This window comes from Durio zibethinus, chromosome 2 (assembly GCF_047325235.1).
Source record: "Durio zibethinus cultivar Kanyao isolate XHJ-2024 chromosome 2, ASM4732523v1, whole genome shotgun sequence".
Classification (NCBI taxonomy): domain Eukaryota; kingdom Viridiplantae; phylum Streptophyta; class Magnoliopsida; order Malvales; family Malvaceae; genus Durio; species Durio zibethinus.
In genome coordinates, this window is record NC_143163.1 from 29623299 (window position 1) to 29646124 (window position 22826).

Below are 22826 nucleotides of genomic sequence, written 5' to 3' on the forward strand. Positions count from 1 at the left end.
ACATTATCCAACATTTTTTAGCTCTTTTTATGCTTCTTAACAAGGGTAACCATATCTTTCTTAGCCCTCAACATATGCCTCATGGCAAGACAAGTGTGATGAAGGGATTGGTTACTATTTTTCATCAATTGAGAAGGAATTTCTTTTGGATTGCATAATAAGACCTTAAACTTAGAAAAAAAAAAGTAGTAAGAAACCGAGTGGAGGTTAAGAGATACTAAGCACAAAAAGAAACCATGACCTTGCAGAACTTTCTAGCAATGTCAGGGTTAGAAATGAGATTATCCGTTGGAGCAAAGTCTAGCCCTACAAATATTCTTTTTGAGCTAGGTCTCAGTACCCTAGCCTCGGGTTTCTCAAGGGCAGAAGATAACACCTTTGCCCATTTTCTTTTGGTTGAAAATGGTGACATCAGTGCTAACAAGAATGATAGGTCCTGACCTGCCTTAGCCTTTAATTTTTGACTAAAAAAAGTACAAGTTATAGTTGTGCTAACTACTTTGTCTCTCCCATATGATGGGGCCCTAAGTTGAATTTTTTTTCCTTTTGGGCCTCGAGATGTGTTGATATAGCTCAAACCTACCCCAATATTTTTTTTTGTTTATTACTTCTGGAGAGGTCAACTCGTGAGCATTGATAACGAGCTCCCCCTACATGTAAAATTTAAAATTTTATCTCGATTTGACATATCAACGTTGAAGAGGGCTACCGATGCATCTATAAAAGAATTGAGTATACTTTTTATTTCTTAAGCCTCAACTTTGGGCTTACCATCTTTATCAGCCTTCTATTTCTCAAGGCATTAGAAGAATAGCTTTCAATTCTTTATTGAGCTTAGGTAATCGACAAGAATTTTTTTATTTAGCTGAATTGTGATATAAAACCACCTACTATCACTAGAACATTTTTTAAGATAGAAGAACTCCCTGAATAGAAGGAAAAAAAGAAGAATATTTAAATGGTGACAAAGAATAAAAAAAAGACTATGTACCAAACGTAATTTGAGATGAGCTGAGTAATGTTTAAATTGTAAAAATTAAAAATTAAAATGAATAAAAGATAAAGTAGAAACTTCAAACTGACTACAAAAGAATCCCAATATATGTAGAGCTAATATGGCTCTAGTATTTTAGTGACCTAGTTTGAAGAGTTCAGTATTATTATACTATACCACTTTTAAAAAAAAAAATGTTACCCAAAGCTTGAACATGATAAGCGGAGCACATATTAGGACAATCTTCAAGATTTGCTTTACCCTTTAGCTAACTAATCACATTTTTGGGGATCACATCGAGGTCACACGAAGTATATATAGGTACCTTAATGAGTTTGTCTTACTCTACAAGACTCTCCCCCTTGTCATCATTTTATCTGATTGAGGTACTCATTTCCTCTTATCATTTATCGAAATCTCTCTTATAAGAAAAATCTAAATTTTAGGTAGGAGATGGATCCTAAAGAAGAATAGTGGATGAAAGTAGCTTAATCATAAAAAAAAAAAGAATGAGGTGAAGACTCCTCAGAAAGAGGATGAGATGTCAAGAAAAATTGATTGAGAAAAAAAAGTAAAAGTGGTAAGAGGTCAATGAGACTGAACCCCAAAAGGAGAAATAGTTGAAGAGGAAGAAAGGTTGACCATTATAAGATGGATCAACCTAAAAGATAAGAAAAGCAAGTGAATTTTGAAGCTTAAAGTCAATCGAGCACATAGCTATTTAGTACTAAAAACTCGTTCGTCTTTTGCCTGAATATTCTTTTCATTACGTAGTTACCCTTCTTCGAACATTAGATTAAACTAATAAGCTATCTTTGTATATAATTATGACCTCCAATAATAAAAAAGATCAGGTCATCATCTTGTTACTTTTGTTGATTTTCTTTTAGCTTTACCTTATAGCTTTCAACTTCTTTAGAACTCATACTAAAAGACATGGTTAAAAATACATATCAAAGCGAACGTAAAAAAAAACTTTGAAGGCAAGAAAGCTATAGAGATAAAAAATTTTAGGTCAAATTTAAAGTAAAGAAAGTGAAAGATGAAAAGCTGAAGCCTTACCAGCCTTTTTATATAGATGTGTTTCAGCTCAGAATGATGGCACGATTTATGCCATGTGTCAGACCATGAACAGATAGACGTCTTTTCATCTTCTTGCTTTAAATCTCCTTATTTTAACCATCTTTCTTTTTATTTAATGCTATCAAATTGACGTAACCGCACAAATTCCATATCAAATTGGCTGAACCAGATAGCCATCATGGATAAACATAAAGCCCGATTCACTTTCAAGGTTCAAAATAGAGATTTAAGCCTAAATTTTTTAAAGAAAACACAAGTTTCACCATGGCCATATAGACTCCAGCAATAATTTTGAATCACCCCAGACAATTATCATCTCAATAACCTTTAAATCGATTATGTACTTATCTCAAAACACATGTACAAGATCAGATAACCGTTAGGTCAGATCGTGGCTCAACATTAGTCATCGTCTAGAATCGACCTTCCCTTGTAACGTCGACCTTCGATGAAATATACAACAACTTCCCCTACATCGAAGATGTTAATAATAAATTTGGCGATCCGATACTCAAACCGCTTGATTGAGGGTTAAAGTGTTAAAGGCACATAATGGTCAAAATGGCATAATGGTCTTTTTTTCTCTTTTAGTCTTTAGCAAACAACCAGAGGTATCTTGGTCATTTGTATCGACTTAACCTGTCAAGTCGATCTGACATCTTTAATGCCACATTAGCTTAACCCTATCCTAATTATCTCATTTTTGTCCCTCTCAACTTATCTATAAATATGGAGATTTAGGCACCATGAAGTCAGATTCATCTAATTCATTTTTTTCTCTTTTTTCAATTTTCTCACTTCTTTTTTGATTTGATTCTTACTAACTTATGTGTTAAAGTGCAAACACAGAGAGCACCCTTTGCCTTTGCCATTAATCATTTTTTTCTTCCTTTCTGCATTTACAAAAATGCTCCGAGGTTAAAACTTGGCACCAACATGAGGGTTCATTTAACTGGTTCATGCATGGTTTATTTGTGTTTAGTTTACATCTTGTTGGATTCATAATTATAAAATAGTTGGACAAAAGAGCAATTTCCCATCTTGAAACTTAGCAACTAGCAAACGATCTAGATTTTCTTTTAAAATTTTAATTTATGATACGCAAGTTCAAAGGTGATTATTAATTAAAGCAAAAAGAGAAAGAAGCCAATAGTTGAATCAATTTTACTTGCACCATTTACACTCAAATAAGGTAAAGAAGTATGGTTGACAATTGAATTCAATCTAACCAAAACTTATGCTAAAAGTATATGAATTTAGTTAAATAATTTAATTATCATTATTTAAGAAAAATGTTTAGCTATAAAAAAAATTGATTAAAACAAAATAAAAATAAATAAATAAATAGAAAAGAGGAAATATGGAAAATATGACTATTTAATAGTCATGGATGAGATTTTTTGAAAAAAATTATCTTTGTCAGTTTGAAAAAATTAATTATTGTTAGGATTTCATTACTTAAATTAATATTTTTTAAATTTATTTCAAAAATAAAGAAAGTGTTTGGTGTAGGGTGATCCGTTTAAAAATCATGATAATCTACAACCAATAATTATATCATCTTATTTGATAGCAATTTAGAAATTCTAAGTGATAGTGATATGAAACCACTAGGGTGATAAGATCATTACCTTAGGAAATGATATGATTTTTCAACATAAATGATGAAAAGTTTTATCACAATGAGAGAGTAATTTTCAATATTATTTTTCGACTAATTTATTTTCACAAAAATATGTTTAATATTATCCAACAAGCTGGTCACAAAAAAATTTTAAAAATCGATTTTTTAATCATTTATTCTAAAAAGATTTTGTGTTATGAATTTATATCGATTAGAAATAAGATAATTAATTTAATCAATAATTTTTTAGAAATTATTTTTGTCAAAATTAGTTTATATTTTGTAATTTTTCATAAAATAACATTTTAACTATTTTATAAATTATTGATTCAATAAATATTAAATATTTTATATTTTTTTGCAAGGTTATTTTAGATATTTTGTATTATATGATTTTCCTTTTCATATAATACCAAATGCAATAATTTAAAAACATTAGTGATTTATAATATTATATCAAACATGATAATTTAAAATCACTGGGGATAAAAAAATCATGTTGATGATCATATTATCATGATAATTAAATTATTGTAGTGATATTAAAAATGATACCAAAGGCTATGTAAAAGTATTTTATAAGTATATTACTTGTTATTCTTTTTATTACAATCTTATAATTGTCTAGTTATAATAAAAAGTTATATAAAGGTCCAATTCATTTAAAACGTACTTGATTTTGAATATATTCTTTTGACACTTTAAATTAAATATAACTTAATTAAAATTTAAATTGATGATAGTTAAAGAGAATTTTGGTACAAATTATACTCTTTTATTTTATAAGTTGGGAAAGCTTGAAGGCTTGATTAGTGAGATAGTGGTAGAGATGATAGAATAATTTGAAATCAATGGATTTTAATATGATCTCACTAATAGTAGTGGGATTTTTTTTAAAACTAAAATTTCAGATCTAATCAGATCATATTTTTTTAATTGGAAGTCCAATCAAAAGCAGTTTTAAGTACAATCTATCCCGACATGATTCAAAATATTTATCAAAATACAGTTATCCTATATATAATGATATTTACGTTTACCATTTTTTTTTTCCTTTCCTTCTTTCCCTGCCTCCCTCTCTCAAACCTCAAGTCCCTATTTGTTTCATTTTGCTTCCTCTCTTTTGACTTTCTCACTCTCCCGATTCGATCCCAATCCAAACGGCATCCTTATTCACTATAAATGGCAATAAAACAGCTATTTATTATTTTTTAAATATTTGTATCCTAATTCATTTAATATTTATAATATTTGAATTCATTTAAATTTAATATTATTATCCAAATTCAAATCTATTTGAATAAACATTATCTGTTTAAATATTCAAATCCACTAAAATATTTGTTTATTTAAATTTTTTGTCAAAATATAAAATAAATAAAAATTTAATTTAAAATTTAAATGTACTCTAATTAATAATAAATAAAAATTATTTTTTAAAATTTGAATATGAATTCGAATATTTATTATTATTTATTAAAATTTAAAAGAATTCAAATATTAGATATCTAAAGATACTATTCGTATTTGTTTCAAATCCATAACGGATAATAAATCTCTTATTTAAATTCATTAATTATCTGTTAATAATTATCTAAATTTGATATAAACAAATAAATAATGATAAATAACTGTTTATTTACTATCCAGTGCCATTCTTATTATTCACTCTCTTCCCAAGCCCATCCCAGATTCCCAACCACTCTTTTCGTTTCATGCCTACTCCTTTCATTTTCTGCCCCTTCCCAACCAATAGCAACCTATTCTCCATTGACAGCAGCAACAACTATCCTCTGTTAACAACAGCAATAGTTTTGTTTTCAGTTTTTATTTATTTTCAATTACATATCCGAGGGTAGTTGATGAGATTGAGATTAAGGGGATGACTCTCGTCTATCTTAAATATTTGATTTGGCTGTCGACAGAAGGGGTCTTGGACTCTTGGTGTGGCTTGACAGTGACAACAGTCATATTGAGATTACGACTAGATAGGTCATGATAAATGTTAAACCCTGTCATGATAAAAGTTAGCTACTGGTAAAAAATGATAAAACTTAGATCATGATAAAAGGACTAGTTGGTAGATCTAGCCTTAGCACTAAATTTATATTAATTCATTAGATCCCGTAGCTTCCCATTTGTTGCCCATTCATTAATTCCTACACCCTTTCGGTTTGCATAATTAAACTTGTAATATTCAATTTTTATTGGATAAATAGTATTGAGTTTTTCCGTTTAGTTTCTTGGATGCAGATCAACTTAGGATGAGACGGAGTTGAAGAGACTTCTTCATTTCGGAATCGGAGTAGAGTTTTATAACTCAAACTCCAATTAAGGACAGATCAAGGATCGGATGAAAACATAAAAAAAATCAGATCAAAAGTGAGACAAACAAAAATTCATCTCATTTGGATCCGGTGTTATTACTAAATAATAATTGCGCTCCACATATTTTCCTTTTTCGAGCTATTTTTTTTTTAATTATGTAGGAAGGTTAATTTTCTTGCATTACTTTTCTTACATTCTTTTTAATTACCTCAAAATTTTTACCCTATTGCTCAATTTTAAAACTTTTATTTTTCTTTTGTGTACCAGCATTACTTTTTTTTTTTTTTCCTTTTGTTAGTCAATTTTCATGCTTAATAAAAACCTTTAATACTCTCTCACTATTATATTAATTTAATTGCTTATTTTTTTATTTAATGAATTTCAGTAGTACTGATTTGATCTCAAATTCTAACTCATATACATCATGTTTTCCTTTATCAAGCTATACTATGATGATTAATCTAGGACATGCATCAAGTAATTGTTAAATATATACGGGGTGGTTATGAATCAACTAAACATGAGTATTATTATATATACATGTGTAAAGATGAGAGGTGTGCTCTTAAATTTTTTTACTAGTCGTAGTTAAAATGTTAAAAAGCAATGTTTTATCGGAATGAGTCATCTTGATTTCAAATATTTAGGAAATGTGGTTGGTTTTTTCATTTACAAAATAAAGAAAAAAAAATCAAGAGAGCAAAAGATTAAAAAAAAAAAAAAAAACCTGTCAATTTTGGTCTGAATTTGAAAAATCTGTTCAACTCAAATCAAAACTCAATCCAACTTAATTTGATCATAAAAAGTCAATAATTCAAATTCATCCAACACAAAACTGAAAATAACTCGAATCAAAATCAATGCATTTTTGAATTGGTTTGAACTCAAAATGATCTGAAACATAAATGGCTTGAGTCCAAAATGATTTGAAAGAGAAATGGTGCGAAAAATTAATCCGAAATAACTTAAAACTAAATTAAGTTTAATTTTATTTAAAAAATATTAATTTAATAAAAATAATAAATATAACACAAATATAAATGATAAATATATTACAAATGATAACTTATTAAAATTATTGAAAATATCAAATTAATATATATTTTAATATCAAACTAATATAAATTATATGTGTGTTATGTTACTTATAAAATATCTTATAATTTATAATGTGACTTAAAATAAATTATATATTTTGAATTATCATGGGTATATATATCAATGTATCATTTAGAATAAATTATATAATCTCTTTTAATTAAACACATGTATCAACTATCATGTGATTTAAAATAAAGTATAAAAACAAATAATTGATTTGTGTATACATGTTGTGTTTATGTTATAATTATATTATTAATTTTAATCATGTAATTTAGAATAAATTATATAATGAGCTATAATTATACTAATATCCAAATAATAAGCTATTGACCTACAATTATACTAAAATGATTATTTATATTATAGTTATATTATTAATATAAAATAATTACATATTAAATGTGTATCATAATTAAATATTTAAAATAATTTTTAGATTATTATATTAAATATGTAATTGTGTATTATAATTAAAAGTTTAAAATAGTTTATATATATTTAATTACAATAAATATAAAAACAATTAAATATGTCAAACGTAAAAAATATATTTCATATGCTTTATACATGTACTCGTATGTCACAGTTTGATTAAATGCATTTTTTGTATCTTACTTCTGTCAAAATTTATGTCAACATGACAAATACGAAACATATCTTTTTAAAACTCATTTTTTTTTGTGTCATTTTGGTGTTATGTCATCTATCGTGTTTAAATTTATCAAGTTTAATAAAATCATATTTTTTTCATTTATATAAAAATTAAATTAAATTTAAAACATACAAACTAGAATATTTATATTTATTTTTAAAATATTATTTTTTACTTTTTGTCTTTTAATAAAGTTATAATAAAATCTGACTACGATAACATCCCATGTAGCCTATCAACTATGGTATTTGTTTTAATGTGGTACCTAAACTAAAAAAATTTCTAATTAGGTATCTAAACTCTCGATCATGTATCAATATAGTCCAAGACTTAACTTCGTTAGTAAAATAGCTTACTTTGCCATTTTAACCAATAAAAATCTAGCATCTGGCCACAAAATGATATGCCATCTTAAGTGGTTGCTTACATGTCATGCTTATGTGACCACATATAAAGCATAAAGGTTTTTTTTTTTCCAATTCATTTCTTTCCTCCCTTAAAAAAAAATCATCTTTTCTTAAAAAAAAAAAAATGCAAACCACCACCTCTCCTTTAATCCATATTTCGATGACCAACAACTTGTCAAACCATTGCTCGCCACTATTAATCGTCGCTTGCCAATGTTAGTTTGGTCATTGATTTCACCCAAGCAAAGCTTTCCTCTTTTCCTTTCTATTCTTCAACTTAGTTTTCTCTAAAAACGTTTCAGAGCTCCTAGATCTAACATTGAAGCCCAAAACTTCAAATCTCAAAATCTCTTTCCTTTCATCGTCCGATCCTTTTATATTTTTATTATGTTGTTCTCCTCTCTTCAACCTTTGTTTTCACCAGTGGGATCTCTAAAAAATCACACCACTAGAGCCTTCCTTTACTGCTACTCTGCCACTATTGACAATGACTACCAATGATGGCCTCATTTCTTGTATTTTCTTGGTCCTCTTTCCCTCTAAAAAATTATGATCCAAAGCCCATTCAAAATTCCCCCAAACTGAAATTTTTTCTCTTTTTATGAGTTTGCTCATGTAAAAAGAAATATTTTTTGGCTGGTGTGGTATCTGAGTAATTTCGATTAGCTGGTATTGATGGGAATAATGGTTAAGGGTTGGCGATACGCTATGATGATGTTGATTGGGTAGTTATTTCGATGAGTTGCTGAGTTAATTATAATAGCGGTGGGATGAGATTGATGATGGTAATTTCTTGACTTAGCGATTTGGGCATAGACAGATTGGGATTTTAGCAAAGTTGTTTTGCTTGTAAAAATTACCCCATGTTTAGTTTGGTAATTTACAAGTAAAAATTCTATAAAGAATTCAAGAAAAAATACCCCCATGTAAAAATCCAATTTGGAGTTTACGGTTTAAGGGGGAATTAATTTTTGTTACTTATTCAATTTTTTTTTTTTCAGAATATATAGTCACATAAGCATGACATGTCATTTTATGTTAAGATAGTGGATTTTTATTGGCTAAAATAGCCAAGGCAACAACTTGGTTAATGGAATTAACTCTTAGACAAAATTGATACATGGTTTCAGAGTTTAGGTATTTATTTAACAACTCTTTTACTTTAGGTACTAAATCCAACAAATTATAATAATTCAAGGGCCATATAGGATATTGTCCCAATCTGATTCAAACTTAGTCAAACAATCAATTTTAATTTAATATAATGTGATTCTAAAAATTAATAAATTGAACCCAAAAGGACTTGAATCCAAACCTAAATAATCCAGATGTCAAACTCGAAATAGCTGAATTGAAATAATCCAAACTTGAAATGATTCATATCCAAAACAATCCAAAACCAAAATAACCCAACCTAAAATTAATTGACTCATTCTTTAAGACCTAAAATAACTTGAACTATATTTACCTAACCTAGCCTAACCTTCCCAATTTATAGGTGTAAGTTTATATTCTTTACATCTCTTAAAACTTTTACTATAGTTACATAATTACTTTAATCTTGTAATTTGTTAGTTTTTTCTTATTACTCCTTATGTATTTTTATAATTGTTAGTATTAATCAATTGGTTTAGTTTGGTTTAAATTTACGTTTATATTTATATTGTAATTGTTTTCCTTGTGCATCAACGAAAATAAAATTGACATAAACATTAAATTTTAAATTGATCATTTAATTATAATAAAGTTATGAAAGCATTTTTTTGAAAAAGACCTTTTAGTTTTTATTTAGGTTCTATTATCTCGCAAAAATTAACTTTTGTAAAATATTTTTTTTACATTTATTTAATAGAAAATTAACTAATTAACATAAATTAACGAAATCATTTTTTTAAAAAATTATCTTCCACTTGTCTTGCCCTTTTTATAAAGGGAAGATAATTTTAAAAAATAAATTGTTTATAAGCAAGGTTACTTATCAAGTTTGTGATATGCTTAAGTTGGACCTTGTACATGATTTTTAAGTTAAAATTTAATTTCACTAAAGTCGAAATATTATTATATTAATAAAATATTTTTATTTAATTTTATTTAAGAAAACAATGTATTAATTTTAAAAGTCTTATGACATTTTAATTTTAAATATTTTATAATTCTAATGAAGCCAAACTTTAGACATGATTCTTTAAGTTTAGATTTAATTTGATCTGAAATTAATTAATAAAAATATTTTTATTAATTTTAATTATAAAAATTTTAATATATTAAAATATTAATATTAAAAGTCTTTTGATATTTTAATTTTAAATATTGTTATATTGTATAATATTAAACAAATATTTTAATATTTTAACAATAAAATAATATTAAAATATTTATAGTTTATTAACAAATGTATTTATATTACTATTTTAATAATATAAATAAATAATATTTTTGTTACAATTTAAAATATTTACTTTTAATTTAATATATAATTATTTTAATAGTATAGATATTTTAATAATAAATAATATTATTTTAATGTTATATATTAATAAAAATAATATTTTAAAAATAATAGTACTATTTTAAATATTAATATAATAAATAATTTTTTTAATTCTTATCTACCTTTAAATCTCTTACCCTTATATTTACTTAGCTTAAGAGAATGCTACATGTGATCCAAAAGTTAGTTGACATAATAAATAGTTTTTTTAATTGTTTAATATTAAATATAATTATGAAAATATAAGCATTTTTTAATATTGATAATTTTAATAACAACTAATTTTAATATATTTTATTAATAAATAATTTTTAATATTTGAATAGTTTTTAAAATTATTAAAAAATAAATTTTTGAAAAAACTAAATAACAAAAATATTTTTTATTAACTTGTTCAAACAATAAAAAAAATTATATTTTAAAAATGAAAATACTTTTAAAAATTTTTTTTTTTAGAATTAGCTTTCAATAGGAAAAACATGTGCAGGTCTAAAGTTGATAGTTTTGAAAATGATTAAATATATATTTGACCCTTCAACTTTATACTTATTATCACATTAGTAGTTAAAAATTTATAATTACCATATTAGTATCTAAACTTTCATTTTGTTATCACATTGATACTTGCGACTGATGCCATTAGTTAATTTTATTGACATGATATAAGTAACAAATAAGATGTTATCAAATGTTAAAAAGTCTAGTCAACATCACATCATCAATACCATATCAATATAAAAAAATTATAAAGAATTTTTAAAAATTCTAAAAAATTTGTTAAAAATTTTAAAATTTTTTAAAAATCCAAAAGATTTAAAAAAAATTTCTCAAAAAATAAAAAAATTTAAAAAATTTAAAAAACTTCAAAATAATTTGAAACAATTCTAAAAAAATTTAAAATTTCTAAAAAAATTCAAAAAATTATTTTAAATTTGTAAAATTTATAAAAAAATTTCAAAATTTCAAAAAATACTAAAAAATTTCTAAAAAAGAATTTGAATATTTTAAAAAAATTTTAAAATTTGTAACAAATTTTAAAAAAAATTATGAAAAATTCAAAATAATTTCAAAAAATTTAGCAAAAAATTGAAAATATTAAATATTTTTATTAGCTATAAAAATTATCATACTTTGAAAAATTAAAAAAATTCTAAAAAATTTAATAAAAAATTAAAAAAAAAAAATTTATAAAAAATAAATTTCTTAAAGTTTAAAAATGACTAAAACTAAAAAAACTAAAAATTAAATAAATGTAAAAATTTTTGAAAATTAAATAATTTAAAATTTTTTCAACATTATTTAATATGAAAAATCTGAAAAATAAAAATTAGAAATTAAAAAAATCCAAAAATTTTGAAATAATTTTAAAATTCAAAACTGTATGAAAAATTAAAATTGTAAGATTCAAAAAAATGAAAAACATTCAGAATTTTTTAAAATTTTGTTAGAATGTTTGTGAAAATTTTTTATTTTTTCACAAATTTTTTGATTTTTTATTATGCTGTTGTGGTTTTTTTTTTTTAAGTTTTAAGAAAATTTTATTTTTATAAAAATCTTCATTTTTTTGTATTTTTTATATTTTTTGTAATTGTTTTAGATTTTTTGAAAATTTGAATATTTTTGAAAAATTTTTAAGTTTCCTTAATTCTTTTAGAATTTTTCAAAATTTTTTAGAATTTTAAGAGAAATTTTAAAAATTTTTAGAACACTTAAAAAAATTTTTTTTTACGAAATTTTTTGAATTTTTAAAAATTACTAGCATTATATCTTTGAATTTTTTGAAAATTTTTAAAATGTTTTTATAATTTTTAAAAAGTTTTAAAACGTTTTTAGAAATTTTCAAAATTTTTAGAAATTTTAGAAATTTGTTTTGTATTTTTTTTAAGTTTTTCTGAAATTTTTTTAATTATTTTAGAAATTTAAAAAATATTTCGAATTTTTTTATTATTTTGAAAATTTTTGAATTTTTTAGATTTTTTAAGAAAATTTTTTGAATCTTTTTAATAATGACGTGACATTAATGATATAACATTATAAGATTTTTTTATATATATTAATATTTTATTAAATATTCATACCTTATAAACAAAATTTACTAATAACGTTGGTTAAAATATCAAAATAACAACGAATTAAAATTTCAAATATTAATGTAGTAATTATAAATCTTTAAATATTAATATAAAAAAATATAAAATTCATATGTCAAATATGAATTTAACCATTTTGAAAATGTAGCCTGTCACTACTTTCTATGCTTACAAAGTAAGTCGGGATTCTCATTTTGCTTTGCTTTGGTTTGCTCTGCTCTTATAGTACTTTTTTATTCTTTCTCCAGTACGACCCAAGGAGCTAAACAAGGCCGCTTTCTTTGCTCACTCTTCACTCTTCACTCAAAAGCAGGGATGGGAGAAAGAAAGGGCTCCACCCTGGTGCACCTTCTGGTGGTAGTCCTTAGCTTGGTGGCATTCGGTTTCGCCATTGCTGCTGAGAGAAGAAGAAGCGTTGTAAGCTCATTCTTTACCATCTTCTCTCTTTTCAACTCTTTTTTCAGTTTTGATTCATGTAGGTTACACATCACTTCTAATCTTCCCTACTTTTCATCTTTGTTTTAGTGCTTGCATTTTTGTTGTCTCATGCTTGAGTTCAGAAGGAATTAGGCTTTTATGAGGTGTGATATGTAGATCTGTGGGTTTTCGCAGTGAATTTTGTTGGGGTTTTTGTTAGGATGTTTTATTTTTAAGTTTCGGGTTTTCTGCTGCTGATTACTTATTTATTTCAGTATTCAATGTGTTATGAGATTCTGTTATGAATTTTTTAATTGAAGAGCTACGTTTAAGTTCATTAATTAAAAGTCCTTAGTTTACTCTTAAAATATGTTTTTTGTTATTTCAAGTGATGCTAATTTTGTTCACTCCTGTCATGACCTCAAAATTAATGCCAACATTGTGCCTGATATAACAGAAGAGGATTGAAGGAAAATCCAATTTTAGCAAAACAGTTAAGCTCTCCATTGAGCATCTCGATTTCCTATTTCTAATTGAATGGATTGACCTTTTTCCTCCTGTTTGATTTTTTTAGTATCAATATGTCAGTATCAATTTCTAGGAATTGCATACTCTTGAGCATATTTTAATGATCCTTCTTGACCATGAGAACATGGTTTTGCCTAGTGAAAAAACATCAGTGGTTAAAAGGCATATGCCATGTTTTCTCAGTTGAATTTGGAACCTTGTTTATATGGGATTGTATGTGTTGTTTATTTGGGGAAATTGCCTCCAATTTTCTGCTGTTGCTGGTAATTGATGCAATATTTGATCTAGCACAGCTGTGACTTCTGCACAAGTGCACATGAGTTATAGGCCCTTTCTTGCTGAGACATTACATCGGCAATGTCTAGGAATAGTAATTTCTTTCTTTGGTTTTTATTCCTATAGGCCACTATACAACAAGTTTTAATACTAACCAAAGATACAGAAATATGAAATCATTTTTTATGTAACTGATTCAGAAAAGATATCCCTTGCATCTTGAAATTTGTTAATTGTAGCATGAGTAAGCATATTTAACAAGAAAAGAAACAACAGAAAAATAGCACCTCAATTTAATTGTTCATACTTCTACTGAGCTAGTAATACTGAATTTCCTCCAAAGAGCCATATTTATGAGTACATACTCTCTCCTAATGTGGATTAGACTACATTACTTCTTTCAACCTCATTAGATGCAGTTGTCACGGACCTAAGGAAGAGTCCTGAATCCCACATCGAACATAATAGGAGGGTCCCTGGGGTATAAAAGGGTTCACACCACCTCCGTCTTGTGAGGCGCCTTTTGTAGGACAAAACCATGAGGCCAGGGGGGCCAGAGTGGACAATACCTCACAAGGGTGTGAACCGTGGCAGGAAGGTTGATCTGGGATGCCGGAAGGGTGAATGCTCGGGTCCCGGAGCCGCGCGGGTTCGGAGCTTGAGTCTCGACCTGTGACAAGTGGTATCAGAGCCAGCCCTAAACCGTTCGATCCACGCCAAGCACCTCGAGGGAGGTAGGCAGGGTGGCCAGCCTCTGTGACGAGGGCGTCACGAGGTTGGGTGAGGGAGAATGTCACGGACTTAAGGGGGAGTCCTGAATCTCACATCGAACATAATAGGAAGGTCACTGGGGTATAAAAAGGTTCACATCATCTCCGCCTTGTGAGGCGCCTTTAATAGGACAAAACCGTGAGGCCAAGGGGGCCAGAGCGGACAATACCTCATAAGGGTGTGAACCGTGGCAGTCAGGCTGATTCGGGACGCTGGAAGGGTGAATGCCCGGGTCCCGGAGCCGCGCGGGTTCGGAGCTTAAGTCTCGACCCGTGACACAGTAACTATCCAGCATCTGTATCAATATATAGATTTGCTGGATTTGGAATGGTATTTCTTCAAATTGTGGCTGAATATTTATATTGTTGGAAACATGTGCCTTCTTGTGCTTGACCAGTTTGTATAGAGTGATGGGTGTTTTGCTATAGGCAGAAATGTGGTCAGATAAGGGAACACAATCTGGAATTGGAGATGGCCTTTTGCACATTGATTAGGAGGATTCTCTATTTGTGGTTAATATCTAGTACAGAGTTTCTGTAAGGCTTGAAATTGGTTGTGTATTTTACCTAATGAAGCACAATGATGGACACTAGTTTGATATGTAATTATTTCAACGTTATACTCAAGAAATATACATGCTGACATCTCACATCCTCTATAGAAGAAAACTATAAGATGTTCTGTGGCCTATACCTGTGCAGTTAATATGTAGGTGAATTCCTTGTTTAATTTGAAATGATAGGAAACTAGGTTATTGGTAGTTGAGACTTTGTTTGGTATCTGGCATGGCATGCTCTTTTCTATTTATATAGTTATTTTATTGTCCAAGGGGGTGGGGCTTGGATACGAATTTGCAACTTGCAACCTTCTTTTTGGCGACATGGCCAACAATTATGCTATGCCCAGGCCATGTGCATTTATTTAATTTACAACCTTTTAACCTTTGCTCTGCTATTTGCAGGGAACCATAGTTAAAGATGACATATCAAATGCTACATATTGTGTCTACAACTCAGATGTTGCACTGGCTATGGAGTGGGTGCTTTCTTGTTTCTTCTTTCTGGTGAATCACTGCTGATGGGTGTTACGAAGTGCATGTGTTTGGGAAGACCATTAACCCCTGGCAATGACCGAGCTTGGTCTATTATCTATTTTGTTTCATCATGGTAAGAATTTCAAGTTGGCATGACGCATAATTTTTGTCCATAACTCGTTAAAATTTAACAGGAGCTCATCATCTGTGAATGGTTGCCCTCCAATTTTTTTTCATTCCCTGCCTTCATATCTATATGTGTATATGTTATATTAAAATTACCCCTGTAGGGTTTCCATTGCTGCCATGTGGCAGTCATGGACAATTTTTATATTGTTAATTAATTTTTTATTTATTTTAAGTTATATGAATTTAACTATTCATCAACTTAGTTTTTCATGAATCTATAGCATCCATGAACCCAATTAATTGTGAATGAATGTATTTAATGTTTAGTATCAGTTAAGTTTAATATTTTGAATTTAGATTCATATCGATTGAGTAGTATAAATACTCATGAATGTAATCCAGATTGTTCCTTAATTAATTTTATTTTCTTTTTATTTTAAATTACGTGAATCTAACTATTCATTAACTTGCCCATTCATTAATTTATGATATCCATGAACCGAATTAATTTTTGTTGAATGTTCTTAGTGTTTAATGTAATTTAAGTTTAAATATTTATTCTAGATTTATATCTATTGAGTAGTATAAATATCCATGTGTCAAATACAATGTTTTTTTATATATTTAAAGGTTCTATTTCATTTTGTTTCTTTTTTTTTTTTATGTTTCAATACTTTATAAAATTGTAAGTTTTTTATTTTGAATCATTATAAATTAAGGGTTTTTTTTTTTTTTTTTTTAAAAATTATGCATCAAGAGTTTGAATTGATTCAATACTATTTTGGAAAAATATATATTATTGGAAAAATATAGTAACTTTTTGAATTATTAGAAATGAATTTGTTGACATTAGGTACTATTTTGTATTCAATTCTTACATGTTTTTAATTAAAAGTTACAAGTTAGTATTTAGGAAAAATATATATTATTTATTCATACTAATAACAAAGTTTTTGTACATCAAGTATCCATTCTAAAATAACTTTTACCAAGTAAAAGTACCCCAAGCAAAGCATGGGAAACAATCTAGTTTTAATGAAAATCTGAGTGATAATGGGTCATACTATTTCTTTCTTTACCATTTGACTAATTTGATTTCTGTTTGAATGTGGTTGATTGTCTTTCTTACTTGTTTGCTTGTTGTCTATGTTTGAGGCTTTGTGCATTTGTTTATGCCTGGGTACATTGAAACTTAAACGGTTACTATTTTCCTTCTGCATATCATGTTTGTTTAAACAGAACATTTGGGGATGTTATTTATCCTCTAATTCTTTCATGCACTTGCATTTGCAGGTTGACTTTCTTGGTTGCAGAAGCATGTCTAATAGCGGGTGCAACAAGAAATGCTTATCACACCAAGTATTGTGGAATGATTTATGCCCAGAATTTCTCCTGCGAAACATTGAGGAAAGGTGTCTTTATTGCAGGAGCAGTTTTTGTGGTTGCAACAATGATTCTCAACGTATACTACTATATGTATTTCAACAAGGCAATGACCTCGACACCAGCTCACAAGGCAAATCGTGCAAGTTCAACTGTTGGGATGACTGGTTATGCATAGATTAAATTTCTAGGTAGATGAGTTTTGCTTCTTTTTTTTCATGTGAGTTTGATTGCGTTGTATTAAACAATTGTACTAATATGCTCGTGCTTTCTAGTGTTATTACAGCTCAGTTATGAATATTATGAAAGGCAGGGTGAGGCGATGAATTACTTTATGAGCAAATGCATTAGTTTTGAGCCTTCAGCTTTGATTATTAATTTGAAAATTTATATATGTTAGAATACTTGATAGTTGTTTGGTTTTAAATTTATAAATGATTTTTATACATTGGTGATTTATTGTCATGGATTGTTGCATGACTAAGTTTTATAAACTTGATATTTATACGTTACGGTTATTACTGTTTAATAAGTATTATTATTTCATGATTAACAATGTATGGTTATACTTATATGAGTCATATGATATTGGATTAATATTTCATACATTGATAGTGTATCATTTTTATACACTGTCAGTGAACAATACAAAAACACCTCATTAATGAATAAAATTTAAAATTTTAAGCTCTTAAAAATAAATATTAATAAATTTATTTATGGTTAATTAATTAAAATTAAAACTTTTCTTTTCTTTGTCATCTTTTTCTGCATTTATCGTTTTCTTTTTTTGATTTTTTAATTCTTTTTACTTGAATTTAATTCTCTTATCTTCGTTTCACCAGATTTTGCTTTGCCATTTTCGGATTTGTAGAAAGATCAATGACACATCTCATATCTTGTGAATATTAAAATGTTTTAACAGTAAACATATTTAATAAGCTTTTCAGGACTTCTGCATATCTGTGAGCTTTTGCATCTTCCAGCATCTCCTGTCTTGGATGTTCAACTTTTAACTGATCATTATAGTCGGTGGGCATATTTATTTACCTCATTAAATTATTTTCTTGCAGCAAGACCAATTTAAATGCCTTTTGCCAACTTGCATCCAAGTAATTGATTTGATAGATCAAGAAAAAATTGAATGTTGAATTACTATGTCTGCCATTTTTAAAGGCAAACCAGTTGAATTTATTGCATCTAGGCCCAGTCTAGAATATGTTGCTTCCAATTCAATTAAAGTTAGCATCAACCGCAAGGTATGGTTGCAATCATCTTAAACATTTCTGGAGGTTATCACTAAAGTAGACATTGCTATTAGTAGGGTTTGTTAAAGGTAGACATTGCTATTAGTAGGGTTCGTTAGAGGTATTTGATTCCTCATCCTTGTGTTCGTATTTTCCATTCGAAGATGGTAGGTTAATACTTCGATTTAGCTGGCACATGACATGACTCAAATTTTTTGAATTTAAGGGTTATTTAGATTGACATGTTCTCTTTTATTGATGAAAAAATTATCTGACTAATCTAAAAAATTTTCAATAAAACTATAGGAAATATCAGGTATTCCTTCTTGTTACTTGTATTATGCATGATACATAGCATGTGCCAATGGGGTAGTGACTTTTTTTCTTTTGAACAGTTATCCTCTAATTAGAATGAGATGTACTGAGTAAGTTCTGACTTTAAATTACACAGGTGTGTTTGTTAAGGACAGTGCTCTAGTGGAAAGCGCAACTACGCTTAGAATCAAGTTTTGAAAGACAAGATGGTGGTGCAAAATCTAGTATCAACCCTGATTCAATTGTCCTATGGGAGGTTGTTACTATATATTGGCCCCATGGTGACATAATGAGATTGAGAATCGGTAGCACTGCTGCAGATGCTCAAGAAGAGCAAGACTTGATGGAAAGCTAGTTCTAGTTAATGGTCAATTAGTACTACCTAGCACAGAGCTCAATGAGGGTAATGTCAAAAAAGTAAAATTGTAAATATAGAGAACATAATTGATTTGTATATATCATACGGTAAAATAGAATCTATTGCAATTTAATTTATCAAATCTGAAAGTTGTTGATAAAGGTGAGTGGGGTTGAAGCATGCATGGCATTATGGTGTGTGATTGGATTCCGTCAACATTCAATGTAAATACAAAAAATTGTAGAGCATGAATGAATGAAAATTTTTCTATTTTCTTGTCCCCTTTTGTTATACAATTTGGTTACATGCATGACTGTCAATTCTTTCATTGTCCACACCCTCTTTTAGACCTATGCCTAAGCCTTTTTGGTTGTCACAATAGGCAATTGTTGCATTGCAGTTATCAAATCCTACAAGAAAATTAAATAAAAGAAATAATCATGAATAATATTAAAAGAAATACATGAATAAGATATTTCTATAAAATTTTATCAATGTTTAGGAGATAAATCATATAGAATGTAAATTATTTTATCGTAAAATTTGTATTGTGAGACTCTAAAGACATATTTGTTTGTCCTTGATATCAATTTTGAGTCGCACTTGGATCTTACATACGCAAAGATATTTCAAGTGATTCATAGTTCTAATAAGACAAATTTACATATTAATAAATTTAATTTAAATAAAATGTTTGAACAAAGTAAAAAAAGTAACTAAAAATATTAGAATATTGACTTATTATTACCTCATTTGATTGAATGGAACAATAAGTTTTAGCAATATTGAGATTTGACACTCTTACTTGGCTAGAATCACATATTCAAAAAAATAAAAATAAAAAAAAATTAAGAAATGCTAATATGATAAACTATACCAAATTTAAAAGCATTAAATTACCAGTTCTATCTATTCCAGGTGAAGCATATAAACTCATTACTGATCATATGCCATATGACGATAACTAGAAATGTCATTCCTTCAGGCTTCAGCTAGCTGACATATATATTTTAGCCATAGAAAAGGAAAGAGAAGTGCAGGAAACATGCTTGAGTAACATAGGTGTTAAACTTTAATCCAAGAGAAGACATAAACTCTTTTGCTATTTGAGGCCAATTAATATTAGCTAAATTTAGTATAGTGTAAATATTCCAACACCTAAATCCCAAAAATACATACTAAGGTAAAAGAACTTTATAATATGAAACACATCTAAACTAAAGGAAGACAGTGTATAAATCTTTTCTTTACAATTCATTGAAACATAGTCAACAATTGTTAAAAGACTAATATTGTAAATAAACAGAACCCTAAGATTAAAAAAGTGAAAATTGAGAGCAGATAAAGTCATTCAACACCCAATACCCAAAATTAGTTTCCAAAATTGCAAACAAAAATGAAAATTTTGAAGTGGAATTCAACTTACCCAGTAAAGAAGTCATGAAATTTGACTGAGACGGAACGCTTACCCAGATATGCAGAAGCTTACCTAGACGGAGATGCTAGAAGAAGCAAAAGCTCACAAATATGCAGAAGTCCTGAAAAGCGTATTAAATATGTTTACTGTTGAAACATCTTAGATACTCACAAGATATAAGATGTGCCATTGATCTTTCTACAAATCCAAAAATGGTAAAGCAGAATCTGGTGAGATGAAGATAAGAGAATTAAAATCAAGTAAAAAGAATTAGAAAATCAAAAGAAGGAGACAGTAAATGCAGAGGGAAGTGACAAATAAGAGAAAAGTTTTAATTTTAATTAATTAACCCTAAATAAATTTATTAATATATATTTTTAAGGGCTTGAAATTTTAAATTTTATTCATTAATTAGGTATCTTTGTATTATTCATTGATAGTGTATAGAAATAATACACTGTCAGTGTATGAAATATTAAACATTTTTTGAGAAATGCTTAAGATTGGTAAGAATTTCAAAGAAGTCTGTACGAAATGTGATGAAAATAAACACTTCGAAAGTGTCTCATTTCAGCTAAGATGATTAATTTGAAAACAAATTAATGTGACGACAAGTGAGTCGACATAATTATACTGTTCAGTTTGTAAAAGTGAAGGTAATGAGTATTAGTGAATAATTAAATTTAAGAGAAACATGTCATGAGTCCATGATCCAAAGTGTGATTTTGAAAATTAGATTGGGGACTTCCTTTTAAACTTATTGAGATACAAGTGTGAGTGAATTATCAAACCAAATGATGTTTGATAAGTTTAAAAGGAAAATAATTTATAACCAAAGATTATAATGCAAATAAAGATATGGAGTACTGCAAATCTATTCCTGGCGATTAAAATATTTTTTATAGGAATCGTATTTTAAGCTACAAACTTGAAATATATACATAAAGTGGAAATGTAGAGATGATGGTGTAGATGATGACTTAAACTCATTAAGCGGACAGGAAGGTCTTTTACACAAAAGACAAGGTAAAACAAATTATAAGATATGACGAATAAAGAGGTGAGAATCAAAGTTTTTCTAATTACAAGGTATGTTAATTTCAAGAAGATAGATTTCAAATCTATCATTGTGCAACTAAGTTGAAATTTGAATAAAATGAGTTCCAAATCTATAAGAAGTTAATTATTTATCTTAAGTGATGAAATTATTTTAGATAATAGTGATCAAGTTGTGATACACAACACTAAAATAAAAAAAAAATGTTTGAAAAATAATAAACATATTACTACGAGAGAAATAAGCATGTGTTATAAAGGTAGGTAAAATACTTCTTATAAATCAAATGTTAGCGGATCCCCTTATCAAATCCCTTTTGAGAGATAAAATTGGTAGCACTATGAGATGTATGGGATTATTATTGGATACTAAGAGGTAATTTTTGTTACTTCCAACTCTATCTTAATAGTGTCACATAGGAAATTGGTCTTTTAATTTTAAAGATAATCTCCATATGAGAAAAATATTATGTATGAGAGTTAAAGGCTTTCAATTAAGAATAATTCAAGGAATTCTTATATTAGATATATGAGATTCTCAATGCATCATTCTTGGAATAGTAAGATAATTAAAAATATTATTCCTTATAAGGTTTTATATCTAGATGCATTGCTAATCCATAACTATATAGTTGGACATAAGTCCATAATAGACTTATGACTCATTTGAGTGGAGTGTAAAGTAAAAAATGAGGTTGTAAAACACTTTGAATAAGTTTTCTTATGCAAGCAAAGAAGTTAAAGGCTGCTTCTTATGGATTTTCGATTTTTAGAGTACTTGCTAACACAAGATCTAGCAAAGGCCCAAATATTAAACTGTGCTATCTTTAGAGGAACACACAAACTAGTGTAAGGTATGAGTTTGTTTCCTTGTGTTTTATATTCAATCTAAAGGTTCAAGTCATTGCCACCTTTAAACATACACCTTACATAAAAACCAAATTGCATATTTCTTTAGAGTTGCATTGCATTTACATTTTTGACAATAAGTGGGGGACTGTTGTATATATATTACGAAAGAAAAGTGTTCTTTCGTATATTTAAGTAAAATATTATTTTATAATCATGTAATATTCATATGTGTTGAAGAATGAATGTTTGGAAGTATGGAAATAAACTTTTG

The 22826-nt window shown here is 27.6% G+C and overlaps 1 pseudogene across 1 annotated transcript; it reads left to right on the plus strand.

The window, feature by feature from the left end:
- The first annotated feature begins 12990 nt into the window (after positions 1-12990).
- LOC149520111 (uncharacterized) lies at positions 12991-17721 on the plus strand (annotated as a pseudogene). The gene is made up of 3 exons (XR_016327219.1): positions 12991-13190; positions 15727-15931; positions 17221-17721. The product of XR_016327219.1 is annotated as an uncharacterized LOC149520111 (transcript).
- Positions 17722-22826: the final 5105 nt, after the last annotated feature.